This window comes from Salmo trutta, chromosome 5 (assembly GCF_901001165.1).
Source record: "Salmo trutta chromosome 5, fSalTru1.1, whole genome shotgun sequence".
Classification (NCBI taxonomy): domain Eukaryota; kingdom Metazoa; phylum Chordata; class Actinopteri; order Salmoniformes; family Salmonidae; genus Salmo; species Salmo trutta.
In genome coordinates, this window is record NC_042961.1 from 10,260,735 (window position 1) to 10,275,569 (window position 14,835).

Sequence of the window (14,835 nt, forward strand, 5' to 3'; positions counted from 1 at the left end):
GTTGTGGATATTGGCTGAACAGGCAGAACCCCAGAATAAATCTGCCAAAATGAGAGATTAGACATCCCTTTGGGGCATGACCTGGGACATGACGAGGGTCTTTAAACTCTGCTTTCCCTGTGCGTACGTCTACTTCAGTGTATCTATTGTCATTGTCATTCTGTGGGCTGTGATGTCTTGCCAGTATCACCCTCAGGATCACAGGATCCACATTCAGTAATATTATTGTTATAATGAAAAAGCCTCAACATACAAGCTGTCTGGATCCTGTAAAGCCTGTCTTCTCTCCATCCTTAGGACTAGAGGGCCCTGGAATAACTGCATATGTTAACCAGCATAATGGCAGAAGCTTTTCCAAAATAATATCCTACTACAGTGCTGCGTCCAGGTTCTCCTTCATTTGACGTTTGCTTGTTTGTCTGTGTGGGTGATTGTGAGCCTTGTCAGTAGCTGTGTCCGTCTCTGCTTAAAATACACTGCTGTGGGAGTTTCATTTTTACTAAGGCTGGGGGGTTGAGCTGTGCCGAGGGGGTATTAAGGAGATTTGCTCTGGAGTATTATTTTTCCTTAAATACACACTGTCCCACACACGGCATGCTGGGAATAGAGTGAGGTCCACAGGCAAGGGCCTGGGAGCATGTCCTTGGACACATAATTCAGCCCCATGGCTCTCAGTGGCAACCCAGAATTGATTCCCCAGTGGAGAGGGGATCGTTTGCTCGCCTGACCTGCCAATAATGTCACCCAGCAGCAGGAGATTGGTGTCTGACATCAGAACTGAGAGTAACAAGAACTGGGGACGTCCAATGACTGGCCTTTTCCTCGCCAGGCCACATGGTCAGGAACAACTCCTGTCCTTATTGATGCACGTTATCTACGTGATGGAGTCGATCCTCATCTGCCCAAGGCGAGATTCCATCTCACGTCAACAACGGCATCTTGTACTCCAGAAGCTAGCGTGCTGTGCTAACCATTACCCTGCCAAAACAAGTGACTGACCTATGGGTGACCTAGCTGAGCTCTCGTGCAGCTCTGCTCTAAAACCAGAGCGATGTGAGTATGCGCAGAGACTCGCATATATAATCTAAATAGATTAGCATGACATCCCACAATGCTTTGGGGGAGGAGCAGCGCTATGGTCCGAGATGCCCAGGGGATCATCCAAGGTGAGAGATGATTCATGAAGGCTCTCTAATCTGTCCGGGGCATGCCGCCGGTCGATCGGCATAGGGCTGCACTGACAGAAAGCACTGAGAATGCTGGAGTCTGCGTGCGCCTGTGCAGTGCTCAGCTCTGGCCCTCCTCCCAGAGGTATGGAGGAGTTACAGCACATACTGTAGGGAGGGTGGAGTGCAGGCAAGTGTTCTTCCTGTTTTGTCATTCGTGCTGGCCTTCAGATGGTGGGAGATGTATATTGGAGACATGCTGCAGGTAATCTGTTGTGGATATGCACTGACTGTACAAAACATTAAGCACACCTGCTCTTTCCATGACATAGACTGACCAGGTGAATCCACGTGAAAGCTATGATTTCTTATTGATATCAATTGTTAAATCCACTTCAACCAGTGTAGATGAATTGGAGGAGAGAGGTTGAAGAAGGATTTTTAAGCGTTGAGACATGGATTGTGTATGTGCGCCATTCAGAGGGTGAATGGGCATGGCAAAAGATTGATGTGCCTTTGTAGGGGGTAAGGTAGTAGGTGTCAAGAACTGCAACACTGCTGGATTTTTCATGCTCAACAGTTGTGTATCTGTAATGGTCCACCACTCAGTGCTGTAAAGTACTTTAAAGTATTTTTACTTAAAGTACTACTTAAGTCGCTTTTGGGTGATATAGGTACTTTACCATTTTTTAAATATTTTTACAACTTTTACTTCACTACATTCCTAAAGTAAATTATGTACTTTTTACTCCATACATGTCCCTGACAACCAAAAGTTGAATGCTTAGCAGGTCAGAAAAAGTGTCCAATTCATGCACTTATTAAGAGAACATCCCTACTGCCTCTGATCTGGCGGACTCACTAAACACATGCTTTGTTTGTAAATTATGTCTGAGTGTTGTGTGCTCCTGGCTATCCAAGAAAATTGTGATGTTTGCTTAATATAAGGATTGTTTTGTTATTTATACTTTTACTTTTGATACTTAAGTATATTTTAGCAGTTATGTTTATTTGTGGTACTTGAGTATATTTACTTGTGGTACTTGAGTATACTTTGACTTTTACTCAATTTGTATTTACTGGGTATCTTTACTTTTACTCAAGTATGACAATTGGGTACTTTTTCTGCCACCACTCAAAGGACATCTAGCCAACTTGACACAACTGTGGGAAGCGTTTGGAGTCAACATGGACCAGCATCCCTGTGGAAGGCTTTCGACACCTTGTAGAGTCCATGCCCCGATGAATTGAGGCTCTTCTAAGGAAGGTGTTCTTAATGTTTTGTATTGTCGGTGTGTGCAGTCAGTTTTAGAATGTGCTGGCTCCCACTGGTGCTGCCAAAACCTGTACTTTAATATAGTACCCATATACTAAGCACATTCGATAATTTATGTTTTTATATTACTGTGAGTTAGATGGCTTATTCAGCATTATTGATTACTGAAAAAAGCTAATTTGTTTTTCCTGGAACAATTTTCCATCGGTTTCATACAATCATTGGAATGCATTACTGTATGAACAATTATGAACATATTCCGTACCCTGCGGTATTCCTGTACCTCCTGAACAATAACAGCCTCGATTTTAACACGACATAAATATCTTACAAATGGATGGCTACAAACAGCTTGTGTACAGCCTTCAGGATGGTAGAAATGGACGCTCAACGAGTGAACAGTTTCTGTGGGATGGCAGTATAGATTTTAGTAAATGGATTAGTGAAGACAGTTCAGCATTGTTCTCTCCGCTGATGCTGAATGTTCTTAAAGCCACACAAAGCAGGTAATCAATCATGGGATGTTGGCCCCCCTCCCCTCTCCTTGGCTCCTCACCAATACTGTCCCACCCTGGGCAGAGATGGGAACAACCTGTGCTGTCTGCAGTGCAAATGTCTGAGATGAGCCAAGAAAATTTTATCAACCCTGCTGAATAGATGCAGCTGAGAGTGTTATTAAAACCCCAGGTCTAATCTAAAACATGGCCTCCCAGTGACCAGTCAAACGCTGAAGTCCAGCACTGTAGGTAAATATTTGTTTTCCCTAAAAGGAGGACTTGTAGTTAATGGGGACAGTGGGTGAGTGTTATTACTGCTCATAAGAAACCAAGCCTCCATGTAATTAACAGTTGTCCTGCTATATTTTGGCTTATGTTTAGGATGTCTTGGCCAAAGTTTGAATTGATGCATGCGTATCAGCTTGCATTGGTTGAAGTTAGCCACGTTACCATTCCTCATGCGAGAAGAGAGGGAGAGATCTTGAGCTCTGAAGGGACCTCTTGACCCTACTTGTCGCAAGTGCATCCTGCCCATCTCAGAGGAATGGCAATTTGCACCCTTCACTTGCTGACTAAAATGGTGAGAAAAATGTGAAAAATCCCTTTTCCAAGCGTGTTATTTCAGTGAGTGTTGTAAAACTAGCATTAATAACTGTCTTTTCTAGTGTTTTTTAATTTTATTTGTCACATACACATGTTTAGCAGATATTCTTGGGGGTGTAGAGAAATGCTTGTGTTTTTAGCTCCAACAGTGCAGTAATATCTAACAATTCACAATACACACAACCTAAAATGAAAATGACGTAATTAAGGAATATATATTAGAATGAGCAATGTTGGTGTGGCATAGACTAAAATCCCGTATGGCTCAGTTGGTAGAGCATGGTGTTTACACCGCCAGGGTTGTGGGTTCGTTTCCCACGGGGGACCAGTACGGAGAGAGAAAAGAATGTATGAAATGTATGCATTCTCACTACTGTAAGTCGCTCTGGATAAGAGCGTCTGCTAAATGACTAAAATGTAAAAAAAAAAATGTAAATGTAAAATACAGAAGAATAGAATACAGTATATACATATGAAATGAGTAAAGCAAAAATATGTAAACATTTTTAAAGTGACTAGTGTTCCATTACTGAAGTGGCCAGTGATTTTCAAATCTATGTACAGTTGAAGTCGAAGTTTACATACACTTTGGTAGGAGACAATAAAACTCATTTTTCAACCACTCCACAAATTGCTTGTTAACAAACTATAGTTTTGGCAAGTCGGTTAGGACATCTACTTTGTGCATGACACAGAATCTTTTCAACATTTTTTTTACAGACAGATTATTTAACTTATTCACTGTATCACAATTCCAGTGGGTCAGAAGTTTACATACACTAAGTTGACTGTGCCTTTCAACAGCTTGGAAAATTCCAGAAAATGATGTCATGCTTTAGAAGCTTCTGTTAGGCTAATTGACATAATTTTGAGTCAATTGGAGATGTACCTGTGGATCTATTTCAAGGCCTACCTTCAAACTCAGTGCCTCTTTGCTTGACATCATGGGAAAATCAAAAGAAATCAGCCAGGACCCCCAAAAAAGAAAGATTGTAGAGCTCCACAAGTCTGGTTCATCCTTGGGAGCAATTTCCAAATGCCTGAAGGTACCACGTTCCTTCTGTACAAACAATAGTACGCAAGTATAAACACCATGGGACCACGCAGCCGTCATACCACACAGGAAGACGCGTTCCGTCTCCTAGAGATGAATGTACTTTGGTGCGAAAAGTGCAAATCAATCCCAGAACAACAGCAAAGGACCTTGTGAAGATGCTGGAGGAAACGGGTACAAAAGTATCTATATCCACAGTAAAACGAGTCCTATATCGAGAGAACCTGAAAGGCCGCTCAGCAAGGAAGAAGCCACTGCTCAAAAATTGCCATAAAAAAGCCAGACTACGGTTTGCAACTGCACATGGGGACAAAGATCGCACTTTTTGGAGAAATGTCCTCTGGTCTGATGAAACAAAAATAGAATTGTTTGGCCATAATGACCATCATTATGTTTCGAGGAAAAAGGGGGAGGCTTGCAAGCCAAAGAACACCATCCCAATCGTGAAGCACGGGGGTGGCAGCATCATGTTGTGGGGGTGCTCTGCTGCAGGAAGTTAAAGCTTGGTCACAAATGTCTTCCAAATGGACAATGACCCCAAGCATACTTCCAAAGTTGTGGGAAAATGGCCTAAGGACAACAACATCAAGGTATTGGAGTGGCCATCACAAAGCCCTGACCTCAATCCTATAGAAAATTTGTGGGCAGAACTGAAAAAGTGTGTGCGAGCAAGGAGGCCTACAAACCTGACTCGGTTACACCAGCTCTGTCAGGAGGAATGGGCCAAAATTCACCCAACTTATTGTGGGAAGCTTGTGGAACGCTACCTGAAACGTTTGACCCAAGTTAAACAATTTAAAGGCAATGCTACCAAATACTAATTGAGTATATGTAAACTTCTGACCCACTGGGAATGTGATGACAGAAATAAAAGCTGAAATAAATCATTTTCTCTACTATTATTCTGACATTTTCACATTCTTAAAATAAAGTGGTGATCCTAACTGACCTAAGACAGGGAATTTTTACTAGGATTAAATGTCAGGAATTGTAAAGCTGAGTTTAAATATATTTGGCTAAGGTGTATGGAAACTTCCGACTTCAACTGTATATGGGGCAACAGCCTCTAAGGTACAGGGTTACGTATCTGGGTGGAAGCCACCTAGTGATGGCTATTTAACAGTCTGATGGTCTTGAGATAGAAGCTGTTTTTCAGTCTCTCGGTCTCAGCTTTGATGCACCTATACTGACCTCGTCTTCTGGATGATAGTGGGGTGAACAGGCAGTGACTCAGGTTGTTGTCCTTGATCTTTTTGGCCTTCCTGTGACATCGGGTGCTATAGGTGTCCTGGAGGGCAGGTAGTTTTCCCCCGGTGATGTGTTGGGCAGACTGCACCACCCTCTGGAGAGCCCTGTGGTTGCGGGCGGTGCAGTTGCCATACCAGGCGGTGATACAGCCCGACGTGATGCTCTCAATTGTGCATCTGTAAAAGTTTGAGTGTTTTTTACGTGAAATGCCAAAAAAATGTCAGCCTCTTGAAGTTGAAGAGGCGGTGTTGTGCCTTCACCACACTGTCTGTGTGGGTGGGTGGACCATCGACAGTGATGTGTACGCCGAGAGACTTGAAGCTTTCCAACTGCTCCACTGTAGTCCCGTCAATGCGGTTAGGGGTGTGCTCCCGCTGCTGTTTCCTGAAGTCCACGATCAGTCCCTTTTCTGTTTTGTCGACATTGAGTGGGAGGTTATTTTCCTGGCACCACACTCCCAGGGCCCTTACCACCTCTCTGTAGGCCATCTCGTCATTGTTGGTAATCAGGCCTACTGCTGTTGTGTCTGCAAAATTGATGATTGAGTTGGAGGCGTGCGTGGCCACGATGTCATAGGTGAACAGGGAGTACTTGAGGGGGCTAAGCACACACCCTTGTGGGGCCCCTGTGTTGAGGATCAGCGAAGTGGAGGTGTTGTTTCCTACCTTCACCACCTGGGGGCGGCCCTTCAGGAAGTGCAGGACCCAGTTTCACAGGGTAGGGTTCAGACCCAGGGCCCCAAGATTAATGATGAGCATGGAGGTTACTATGGTGTTGAATGCTGAGCTATAGTCAATGAACAGCATTCTTACATAGGTTTTCCTCTTGTCCAGATGGGATAGGGCAGTGTGATAGCGAATGCATCGTTGTGGATCTTTTGGGGCGGTAAGCAAATTTATCTGGGTCTAGGGTGTCGGGTAAGGTAGAGGTTATGATCCTTAACTAGCCTTTTTAAAGCACTTCATGATGACAGAAGTGAGTGCTACGGGGCAATAGTCATTTAGTTCAGTTACCTTTGCTTTCTTTGGTACAGGAACAATGGTGGACATCTTGAAGCATGTAGGGACAGCAGACTGGGATAGGGAGAGATTGAATATGTCCGTAAACACTCCAGCCAGCTGGTCGGCACATGCTCTGAGGACGCGGCTAGGGATGCCGTCTGGGCCGGCAGCCTTGAAAGAGGTTAACACGCTTAAATGTCTTACTCGCATCGGAGAGCCCACAGTCCTTGGTAGTGGGCCGCGTCGGTGACGCTGTGTTATCCTCAAAGCGGGCGAAGGTGTTTAGCTTTTCCGGTAGCAAGATGTCAGTGTCCACGACGTGGCTGGTTTTCCCTTTGTAATCAGTGATTTCCTGTAGACCCTGCCACATACGTCTCGTGTCTGAGCCATTGAATTGCGACTCCACTTTGTCTCTGTACTGACGTTTTGCCTGTTTGATTGCCTTAGAGGGAATAACTACACTGTTTGTATTCTGCCATATTCCCAGTCACCTTGCCATGGTTAAGTACGGTGGTTCGCATGGCTAGAATTGGTGACAGTTTGTGATTTACCAGAGGGTTTGGACAGACATGTAGCTTCACCACAACAAAGTCCTTTCCCTTGCTCCTGTCCTAATCGGTCTCTCAGCACAGCTCTCGGTCAGCGGGGTGCCCTGTTCTGCCTCAGTTGAGCCAGATGAAGCAGCATCACAAACACAATTCAGATGATCATTAGGAGCTTCCTGTCAGTTTTTTTCACTTTCCACGTTCTGCAGCCCCTTATGCAATGCTCTGAGCCCTCCTGTGTGCTTTCAGAGCCCAGATTTAAGGTGTGAAGTATATTTTGCTGATGAGGGTTCACTGTTTATTTACATTGTGGATGTCCTCTTGCTGTGTGCTTGTGGTTAATCTACAACGATAAGATGAAAAAAGAGGATATTCAAGACAGCCCCATCCTAAGTCCTCCATTTAAACATCCCATCACTGGCCCTTACTCCCACTAACCACAAAATGTCTGCCCAACTTTGGGGTTTGCGGGGCTGGTCCTCAAGGACTCCCAAAGAGCAGATTGTGAGTTTCCATGGTGACATAGTGGCCATAAAATGCTGGGCAGGGCTCCAGTCCTCTGGGCCTGTACTGGCTGAACGGTCTGGATGCCTTTTATTAATAATAGATTAGTTGACGTATGGTTTTGATTTCTGCCTGTCCATAGTACCCATCAACTATTAGTTTTGTCTGGCTGCTTGTTTGTTAGTAAGGCTTGATGGTGATATCAGTGTAGTTTTAGCTATATAAACTGTGTTTTTGCTACTTTTGTATATCAGTGACATCGTGCTATTGTTTGTTCGTAGTCGCCATTCTGACTGGACTGAAGGGCCTCACCCACAGAGAGACTTTGGGCCTTATTCTCTCCCAAAGTCTCCCAAAGTACTTTTTTTCATTCCAAGCCCATGAGCGACAGATGAGCTTAATTCGGCTATGCTACACAGCCTTGTGAAATTTGTTGTTCACAGTTGAAGCGTCTGTGCTGTCAATTGGGCCATCTGTTTTGTTCAAAACTATCAATGGGTCTATTCTCATGTGCTAGGAAATTAGAATTATTTTGAGGACTAATTCTCTATCAGATTTGTGTGAATGTGTATATCTGGAAAACCTCAGCTAGATTTGTCTGCATTAGCAAGCTGGAGGGTTGTCAGGGTCATTTTGGTCATGTCAGATCACATTCATTAGGGATTTTGTCCCGGCCTTAATGGCTTTTTGGTCATTTTTTGGACCAGGGAACTGCTGTAGAATATTTCCTCTCTTTGTTTGATCAGATGAAGAGCTGATTGATTTGTGGTTGACGTCACCTAGTTCATCAGTAAAACGTATTTGGCATTCGCTTCTTTAAACGGGTCTTTTATTATTCAGGACAGGGAAGCGCTCCTCTGCAGTTGGCAGAGTCTGTTACCAAGCTGTTCATCTTGCCTGATGTGGACCAGAAGCCAACTGGAAGACGTATGGTCACTTAACGCCTGGTTTATTTACAGTACCACGTGGCTTGTCTGTTAAGGTGATTATCCTCTAGTTTGTAAAACCTGGGTTAATGGCATACCAGGCGTGACATGAAAGTGGCCGAGATCCAACAAAAATCCAACAAGTTGTAGAGTGTTGAGGTGATGGATGGGTAGGCTGGAGTGGTGGTCGAGCATCCCTGTCTCTCTGGTGCGATGAGAAACTTCTTCTTCACCTCCAAAACAGACTCCCGAAGTGGAATTAAGGCTAGTGCTATCCGGATCATGGGACGTCCCTACCCTAACCCCTACCTTAAACATTTTGGTATGGTTATCATATGTCTGTCTTTTGTTTGCTTGGTAATTATCTGTTCATCTACCGTTCCTCTATCCTCAGCTGCCACACTGCCCCCTGCGCCTGTGGACATGAATCGCTAATGACTTTGCCCTCTAAGCACAGATCAAAACTGTCTGGTACTATTACTTACGCTCTAGGTTTAAAGTCCCCCGATCCCTAAAGCCTGTGGCCTGCCGCTGGCCTCCCACCCCAACCTTCTCTCCCTTAGCCTCCAGCCCCCCTGTCCCTGTCCCCCGCTCCCCCCACCCGTGCATGGAGAGGAGTATATGTTTTTGGGTCTGAGGGAGAAGAGAGCTTTTTGGCAGCAGGGCTGGCGGAGTTGCGTAAGCGCAGGAAATCTGTGGGAGGGAGCGTTTGAGTGTTTGTACTCCGAGCAGAGTGGGAGGGAGAGTAATGTTATCCAGACCATAGTGTGCCTGGAAAATGCACCGTTTCTGCCTGTGCCCTGGCTAGGGATACACCGTTTTTGGCTTTCAATATACAGTGAGGGAAAAAAGTATTTGATCCCCTGCTGATTTTGTACGTTTGCCCACTGACAAAGGAATTATCAGTCTATAATTTTAATGGTAGGTTTATTTGAACAGTGAGAGACAGAATAACAACAAAAGAATCCAGAAAAACACATGTCAAAAATGTTATAAATTGATTTGCATTTTAATGAGGGAAATAAGTATTTGACCCCCTCTCAATCAGAAAGATTTCTGGCTCCCAGGTGTCTTTTTATACAGGTAACAAGCTGAGATTAGGAGCACACTCTTAAAGGGAGTGCTCCTAATCTCAGTTTGTTACCTGTATAAAAGACACCTGTCCACAGAAGCAATCAATCAATCAGATTCCAAACTCTCCACCATGGCCAAAACCAAAGAGCTCTCCAAGGATGTCAGGGACAAGATTGTAGACCTACACAAGGCTGGAATGGGCTACAAGACCATCGCCAAGCAGCTTGGTGAGAAGGTGACAACATTTGGTGCGATTATTCGCAAATGGAAGAAACACAAAAGAACTGTCAATCTCCTTCGGCCTGGGGCTCCATGCAAGATCTCACCTCGTGGAGTTGCAATGATCATGAGAAGGGTGAGGAATCAGCCCAGAACTACACGGGAGGATCTTGTCAATGATCTCAAGGCAGCTGGGACCATAGTCGCCAAGAAAACAATTTGTAACACACTTCGCCGTGAAGGACTGAAATCCTGCAGCGCCTGCAAGGTCCCCTGCTCAAGAAAGCACATATACATGCCCGTCTGAAGTTTGCCAATGAACATCTGAATGATTCAGAGGACAACTGGATGAAAATGTTGTGGTCAGATGAGACCAAAATGGAGCTCTTTGGCATCAACTCAACTCGCCATGTTTGGAGGAGGAGGAATGCTGCCTATGACCCCAAGAGCACCATCCCCACCGTTAAACATGGAGGTGGAAACATTATGCTTTTGGTGTGTTTTTCTGCTAAGGGGACAGGACAACTTCACCGCATCAAAGGGACGATGGACGGGACCATGTACCGTCAAATCTTGGGTGAGAACATCCTTCCCTCAGCCAGGGCATTGAAAATGGGTCTTGGATGGGTATTCCAGCATGACAATGACCCAAAACACACGGCCAAGGCAACAAAGGAGTGGCTCAAGAAGAAGCACATTAAGGTCCTGGAGTGGCCTAACCAGTCTCCAGACCATAATCCCATAGAAAATCTGTGGAGGGAGCTGAAGGTTCGAGTTGCCAAACGTCAGCCTCAACCTTAACTTGGAGAAGGTCTGCAAAGAGGAGTGGGACAAAATCCCTCCTGAGATGTGTGCATCACCTGGTGGCCAACTACAAGAAACGTCTGACCTCTGTGATTGCCAACAAGGGTTTTGCCACCAAGTACTAAGTTATGTTTTGTAGAGGGGTCAAATACTTATTTCCCTCATTAAAATTCAAATCATTTTATAACATTTTTGACATGTGTTTTTCTGGATTTTTTTGTTGTTATTCTGTCTCTCACTGTTCAAATAAACCTACCATTCAAATTATAGACTGATCATTTCTTTGTCAGTGGGCAAACGTACAAAATCAGCAGGGGATCAAATACTTTTTTCCCTCACTGTATTTGCAACGTTTCAGTTTAAGATCTCTTTAAATGTGTTTAACTATTGCTGCCCTCATGCATACTCACACAAGGTACCAAAATGCCGCTCAGCTTGGATAATGGTACTGTAAATAGCTGATATGGTTTGGAAAGTATTGGCTTGATACTGCTGTACTTAGAAAATCCACTGGCCTTTGTGTTTCTGCCTATATGGAGAGTCCTTTGTTGGCCTTCTATTCAGGTTGAGCAGTATTTATGGAACTAATAGTGGGTATAAGGGGCCTGGTCATTTAAAATGCATGGCTCTCTCTAACTGCCTGAAACTAACATTGCCGCATAGCTCACTAACTCTACTAATGTGCTTTACAGTTGTACAAATAAAAGCCACATAGAACTTCTCACTTTCCCCAATGTTTAGAGAACCAGATATTAAAGTGTTTTGCGAGGGAAGACCATCACATCTTGCGGTGAGCTGGCCGGATAGATTTATAATCCCCTTTTCTCCTGTCAAAGTTCCATTCATACAGGCACATTGTAGTTTCAGGAGAATAGTCTTGCAAAGGAATCAGAAGTGTTTGCGACGTGGTCCACAATACAGATGGATGATATAGCCTGTAACCTTTGACCTTACATATATATTACCACAAGCCTCCATTTAAGCCTAGCCTATATATCATTGACTGCTTTTATAGTTTATAGTGTTCCTGTAGATGTGGGTTTGTTGTGTAGACGTTTCATATAGATTGTAGTGGAGTGTTCGTTTGTTGTCTTTTGTTGCCGCTCAGTGCAACCATCGTAGCTTGTTTGCCTGCCCTGTTGGTGTTCTTGTCAATGTGTTTAGTCTAGGTGCAATGGATCCTGTCCTTTCTCCAGGTCTGTCTGTGTATAATGGAATGCAGTTCAGTGAGATGTCTGTTTTATGTGCTGTGTTGGTGCTGACAGGGAGGGGAGTCTAAGGAGCTGCAGCAGTCATGGGAAATGGAGGACCGTTACATAACAGCTTCTCAGCAACTCACAATGCCTAGAACGCAGCACAGCAACTCACAATGCCTAGAACGCAGCACAGCAACTCACAATGCCTAGAACGCAGCACAGCAACTCACAATGCCTAGAACGCAGCACAGCAACTCACAATGCCTAGAACGCAGCACAGCAACTCACAATGCCTAGAACGCAGCACAGCAACTCACAATGCCTAGAACGCAGCACAGCAACTCACAATGCCTAGAACGCAGCACTTGCTATATACCACCATTGGTAGGCAATTTGATTTTGAGTCCACCACCATAGTGTTGGACTTGCGTATCATGAAGAAGGGGTGTTAGATGTCAGTCAGAATTCATCCATATACTCACAACCTTACTTAGCCCATCACACCCACCTTGATTTAACTGGCAGTGACATCATTAAAGTGACTAGCATCTATGATACTTGGCTCTTGCATTATAAGCATAATGATGGTGCTTTTATTTTCTAGTAGTGAGAATACCTCCACAGTGAAGCCCTGCGAGCTGTGGCTGGATGGGCTAAGTAAGGTTGTGAGAGTATATGGCAGAATTCTGATTGACAGCTGGCACCCCTCGTTCATGATGTGCAAGTCCAACACTATGGTGGCTGGAGGATGTGACGGACACATGTATTCCTCTGAACAAAGCCTACTGCATTACTGTGGGGGGAAGGGAGGTCAGAGATGGGCTTTCCTCATGAGAGATACACAACCCCACCCACACAACACACTCAGGCCTTCATTCATAATTCATCCTCACAGCAGGAGTGTATTTACCAGGAGACCACTGTAGTGTTGCTAGTGCTGTTGGCCTCCATGTGCAGCCGAACGCTACCAGAACTGAACATGCATGAACGTGATGGAGACCGGCACAACGGAATAATCTCTGTGCACTCATCTGATTCGCATTGAACACGCTAACGTCAGCGTATTTTATTAATGTTAAAACACTTTGTGTTCATGTGATTGGCTGAGCCATTGCCAGGCAATAATCTCCCTTCCGCTTATGTCAGTAAGACCTGAGCCTTTGTTCGTTACGAGGCTTCTCGATGCTGAGTGTCACCGATTGCCTGGCAGACCGAAGACATTCTAATCATCTGGGCACCAGCCTTTGAAGTACGTACGTATGCACATACCCAGCCATTTTAAAACACAGACCCACTCGTCATATTTGGCATGCCAGAAAACTCCCTTGAGTAGGTTTATCACGGCTCCAACACGCATCCCATCCACCACTAAATCATTAGATTTGGCCCTGTAGGCTCCTCAAGGCCCTCAGTCTAATGAGGTGATGACGTGTGACTCCCTCCATTCCACTGGTCCCACTGTGGCCATCGTTGCACTCTCACTCTGTTGTAATCCTCATACGAAGAGTGGAGGGAGTGGGAAACGGTCTCCATATTTCAGTTTACTAGCAGAGGGAATGACTGATGAAGGTATTTAATGAGGACTGAGTTGTGCAATTTGATATTGTAGAAAGGCTAGATTTTGTTTGTCACCGACGGCGAATACTGCAGCAGAGTTTGTCTGGTCAATGATGTCATCTTCAGACTGACAATACTGCACAATGCACTCCCAATGATTGGCCCCTGGAACTATTGAGAGGAGTGCACTTTGTCTTATTGGCTGTTGGATGTATTTAGGATGACCTCTTAGTTTCCAGAGGCACACCCCTCCCCTCTTGGGCTGGGACAGTCACTGCGTTGTGTCTGTGTGTGTGACATTCTTTTACGACACATGGCATTGCAGTCCGGAAGCCAGTGAATGGTTGACTTGATTCCAGCCGGGCTGTGGTTTATCTCTGCGGGGCCACAAAGGGAGGTTGTTATCTGGCCCCTGACGCCAGCACCATAGGAGCTGTGGAGAGTGAATAATCGCCATGCTAGGTCACTGAAGAACTGGCCTGGGCAACTCGACAAGTGCCTGTTCAGAATTCCTAATCACTCTGTGATGATGCCTGTTAAGAATCGTGAGGATGAGTGTCCTCTGAGTGTTCATAGTTTGACATGTTAAATTGGCTCGTAAATAAAGTTTCCACATTGCTCTGCTGTCAGATTTTCTTATTTATGTAAACTGTATATAAAACGTGAACATGTTTAATGTTATTTTCTTATCTCCATCTTGCTTACAGCTACAGTACCTATAAGTGACTGTTATTCCTCTGTGAATTCTTCTGTTATTGTGCCTCTGACAGAAACGGGCATGTCTTTTTTTAACTTTATCACAACAAAAAACATTACGACCGCTTAAATCACTAGCTGTCAATTTCTTGGATAACCCGAATACCAGGCTGGAATGTTGAGACAGGGAAACACCCAGAAAGATCTTGTGACCGACGTTTTTGATCTTTTAGTGGTCTCTCTGTGTTATTCTCATCACGGTCTGGTGTATTTCTCCTTATTAATATAGTCCTATATCCCAGATGGTATTGTGGCCATAAGGTCACCAGTTTGACCTGTCCTTATATGTGGTGTAAATTGTTATCAAAGGATGCCTGTTATGGTCGGGATAGATTTAGAGTAATTCAACTAGAGGCATTCCACAGTGGATCCTGGAACTTGACCAGAATAGGTAATGTCCTGAAGAAAG

At 44.6% G+C, this 14,835-nt stretch overlaps 1 protein-coding gene across 1 annotated transcript in view; it reads left to right on the plus strand.

Annotated features, from left to right (window-relative positions):
* LOC115193640 (spectrin beta chain, non-erythrocytic 1) overlaps positions 1-14,835 on the plus strand; it is a 133,847-nt gene that overhangs the window by 14,170 nt on the left and 104,842 nt on the right. The window lies entirely within an intron of this gene.